The sequence below is a fragment of the Pavona decussata genome, unplaced genomic scaffold (genome assembly GCF_977016875.1).
Source record: "Pavona decussata unplaced genomic scaffold, jaPavDecu1.1 SCAFFOLD_58, whole genome shotgun sequence".
NCBI lineage: Eukaryota > Metazoa > Cnidaria > Anthozoa > Scleractinia > Agariciidae > Pavona > Pavona decussata.
The window spans coordinates 1,442,501-1,447,248 of NW_028145480.1; the positions used below are offsets into that span (position 1 = coordinate 1,442,501).

General features: G+C 37.1%; 1 protein-coding gene across 1 annotated transcript in view; it reads left to right on the forward strand.

Annotated features, from left to right (window-relative positions):
- Positions 1-4,748, forward strand: part of LOC146479533 (lectin-like) — a 311,213-nt gene that overhangs the window by 278,006 nt on the left and 28,459 nt on the right. The window lies entirely within an intron of this gene.

Consider the following 4,748-nt stretch of genomic DNA (forward strand, 5'->3'; position numbering starts at 1 on the left):
CAACGCTAAAAAAAGCAAAAAATCTTTTAAAGATTCCCTAAAAGGAAAGTTATTTGTTACACTTGAAACTGTAGACTCCTCAGATATTGAAGTGGAAACGATAATTGACCAAATGAAAAACTGATCACCTATGTCCTTCTCTTTTACTATAGTATAATCTGATTCTCCTTTTCCCTTTTCATCTCTTTTCTATTGTAATATTAATGATAAAAAAAATTACATATAATTTACTTTAATTTCGTTGCATAGCCTTATCTAAATCTGCGTTATTATGTAATTTATTGTAATTTTTTTTCCATTATGTTCTCGTGCTAGTCTTGTCCCGCTTCGACTAGTTTGTGGCTATTTGCGGGACAAGCATAAATTGTTGTTGTTGTTGTTAACGAGCTTATTTCAATATATCAACCAAACCTATTTGTGGTGTTAGTATGAATTAATTTTCCCGACCCTTTTCCGTTGACGTTTTCTGAATTTTGCCTGGTTTTCTCTGACAATGGCTCTTCATGGAATACACCTTACAGGAAAAAATATTTTAATTGACGAAGGAAAAGACGAGGATCACGAAGAGACAAAAACTAGAATATATAATCTTCTTTCATTTCTCTTGTTTACTTTAAGTAATGAATAAAGAATTTGGTTTTTTTTTCTTACAAATACTTACAAAAGTTAATGAGAATGTATATAAATACTTTCTGCAAAAACTTACTCATGGATAGATACCAGTACCATGCATGTCAATGTCATAAAATTCTAGACTTTGACAAACTTCAAAGAAAACGAAGCAATATTTGTCATTTTTCGATAAGTCACCGCTTAGAAACCATTCGCTTAATGTATGAGTGATCGCTAAAGCTAAAATTCCGCCATTAAATATTGAAATATCTCAAACTCCCTGACGAAGTGTGTGTTAGTCACACAAAACGCGTAGGAGAAAATAATCGTTTTACAAATGTAAGAGTTCGCAGACGTGCTGCTCACTAGTTTTATCTAAAAAATTTTGCTCATGTCTCCGAAAATGCAAGTGAAACGCAAATAGATACCACAATAACGTTCACTGTACTTATTGCAAGCATAGAACAAAACGAAGAATTTCAGGAATCGAGAGTCCATTGCACTCTTGCTGGGATAAAATCACTGTTAAAAATAGGAGAGGGGGTTCCTTAACGCGAGAGGGGGGTTCCGGAACCCCTGGAACCTTCCCCTGGCTACGCTCCTGCGGGTGCTCGATTAGACCGATTTTACAAGGGATGAAAATGTATAAATTTATTCTGCCTGATCGCGCAACAAACAGCTCTTTCAAACCCTTAAGGACACTCCAATGGAAAGTATCGCTTTCTTTAATTTCTTCTGCGCCTTGTGAAAGTTGGTCATTTGGTAGGGAGAAATTAAAAACAAATACCGTGTTTCGCGTCAAGGGCATTTAAATTTCGTCCAATTTTCCCTTTTCAACACGAACATACTGGCTTGAAAATTCCGCAATTTAATATGATATTGGCAATAAAGGTAAAGCAATTTTAACGCTCTCTTATTTGTGTGTCGTTTTGATAGTAAATCAGTTTCTTTTCATTAAGACGGCGCTCATTCTAAGGACGGTTGCCATCACCATTGTCCCCTTCCTTTTCCTGAGTGTGTTTCAGTTCTAAGCTTGACTAAGTGAGGTCGATCAATGGAATTTAAATAGTGGTCAATATTTCGGCACAAAATTAGTTGTGGCCGTGAAGAAGCTTCTACTGCTTCGAATCATTGATTTAGCGCATTTAATTTTGCGCGATTAATCGCACACCCCTTTTATCACAAGCCTCGTTCCCAGTTTTTCTTGGTACATGGTCGAATATGACGTCACCCGAAGATGACAGCCTCGTTTCCGGGCTTCATCGCGCTTTTCGAGTGAGCCGAGCTTCGTGAGTAAGGCTTGCGACGAAATATACACGGAGAAAATTGCTACGATCCAATCTGAATTATTAACTATTAATTTCCATAGACAACAAAACAAACAAATTGCAATTAGGTGAACTCAGCATGTTTAGGTATGGCTCGAGGCCATATCTGGGGAGAAAATAAAAGCAATTATAACTCTGGAGCAATTTACTGAAAGATCACCAAACTTGGTAGTTAAACAGAACTTGATGACCTTAACTCAATTCTAACTTCAGGTCTTGAAAATGTATGTCAGGTGACCAGTTATGATCGTTCCTTTTCCCAAACAGAAAATCGAAAATGGGCCACCCGATTTTACGCACATATGATGAATATCGATTAGAACGTTTCTCTTACTGTGTGGTTTTAACCCTTTAACCCCTAAGGGAAAACGACATTTTCTCCAGATCCAAGTCTACAAACTCAATGTCTATGTATGATATACCATTTTCAAGCTACTCATGAGTGTATTTCATAACTGATATAATTATGAATGAGAAAAGTTATGGCTTTGAGATAAATGGCCTTAAAACGTAAAAATATAAAACTTCAAAAACGTCCCAATCCTTGTGTATATTAGGTATACCCCTAAACTATAGCTTATTTTGCAGGTCTCAACATCCTCATTAATGTGAGAGATGTCAAAAAGTTGAAAAGTTATGGGGATGGTCAACCATATCACATATGGGAAGGGGTTAAGTTTTTATCCCTTTAATGAGTAGATCTTCACAAGACCATCTTGGTGTGAAAAATTCATAAAAATCTGTCCAATTTTGACAGAGTTGTGGCATTATGTGCCAAATGGCACTCTTAGGGATTAAAGGGTTAAATGAATCAGTCGTGAATGGTTGACTTCAATATTTAGTTAACGGATTGTTTAATAAAATAGGTCACGTGACTTGTTAAACTTCTTAATATTTTTTTTTTAAAAAAACGGAAACCTATTCCATTCAGGACAGATTTTAGAGACAGTGGAGTATAGAAGCTACAAACACATGTGCTAAGCTCCGAGTCACAATGAACCATTCTTGGCCCATCTGACAAATCCTTTTGAGCGCAATTGTGACATCATAAAACACTATATTTAAGCCTTAAGGAACTTAAGGCTGTAATTCTTCGGTTATAAATTTATGGCCACTCTGGGGATTTAAAAAACATTGATTTTAAAGATAGGATAGTTTTAACATCGTTTAGGGTCAGTCTTAAGTAAAGAATGAGTCATGCCTTAATATGCTTGAAGAAAAATGGTTTGTTTCGTCTCAAGAAGAATATACTGAACATTTATAGCGCTTAAAAGTCAAGAGAGTACTTTTGAATGGGAAAAGAACTATGATACATAACTTTTATTCAAAGTAGATTGAATTTCTTAATTTTTTTAGAAACTTGGTTTTCGCTGCCATGCTGGACTTCGGTCGTCGCATGAGGGCCAAGGACCTGCTCCAGAAATAACATTAATATGTTCAGTAGTCCAACTGTACACTTATCCATACCAAAAACTATGCCTCTTCAGGGAGGTATGCGTAAAAGAAAGTGAACACTGAGTAATCAAAGGCGTCGTGAATTGAACAGATAAATTTCATGCAACAAATCAAAAATACGTCTAACTTCACATCAACTCCAATTTCCCCCCTTCACTTTTAAAAGGTAAATCTTGCATCGAGATTTCGATAGGACAAGTTTTTAATCTCGTTTACAGTTTACTATTATAGTTACAAATTTTGTGAAGCGCATCAGGTAATGTTTGGGTGCATTTTGCACTATGTAAATGTTCCTTCCTTCCTTCCTTCCTTCCTTCCTTCAGTCAGTCAGTCAGTCAGTCTTTGTCAGTCAGTCAGTCTTTCAGCCAGTCAGTCAGTCAGTCAGTCAGTCAGTCAGTCAGTCAGTACCGTTGCAACATCCCACATTATTGCTCCAGAAAACAAAAGGACGAACAACAAAAAAATGGAGCTGCAGGTTACCAGGGTCCGGTGAAAATAGGGCTTGGTAAAGGTGCAGGCGCACTGTGTCAGTTAGTCAGTCAGTTAGTTAGGGCAAGAGAGGATGCCTCTCTTGGTTAGAGCTGCTTCTTTTTTGACTGATTTCATTAATTCATTTTTTCCCGCTTTATTTGTTGATGTATTTTTCCTTTGCCTTTTTCTTACCTCCTGATACTTATCGTGCCATGCTGCGCACACCTTTCAATCAAATCACATCAAACTTTCCCAATTACTTTCTAAGGCATTAGCAAATAGGCTTTTGGAAACGGCAGAGATCCATTATTTCTGCCACAGCAAACAAAGCTCACCCAAAGCAATAATGCTCTGCCAGCAGGCGTGAATTTAATTAAAACAGAAACCAGAGCACCAACTAGATTTATTGCTAGATCCATTTTAATGTCGTTTGATTGGTTATTAGCCAACCAACAAGTCAACTGCAGCACTTACTTACAGTGTTCTAGCCATGCAACAGGCGACATCACGGTATGTATGCAGCGCGTATTTCCCGTTACATATTAGTTCAGGCTGAGTAACACAACGTAAGAAAACTGAATTATTTTAATAAATTAGTCTGACGTGTTTCCTTCAGCTTCGTTACCAAGGCCCTTTCTGTTTCTCCTTCGAGACAATAGTCAATGCTTTTGTGGTGTAATTGGATGTGCTGCAATATAAATGTGCTCGGATTCATTTGTTATATTATACCTGTATGTTCTGTGCAATTGTAAACATCCCACATGGAAACCGGCTTGTAGATGTTTGTGGCCAGTGTTTTAATTTAAGTTGTATGCATGTATGTAGGCAAGAAGAGAGAGAACCCTGGGAACTAGGCTAGCGTGTTGCCCTTTCGCCCATTTC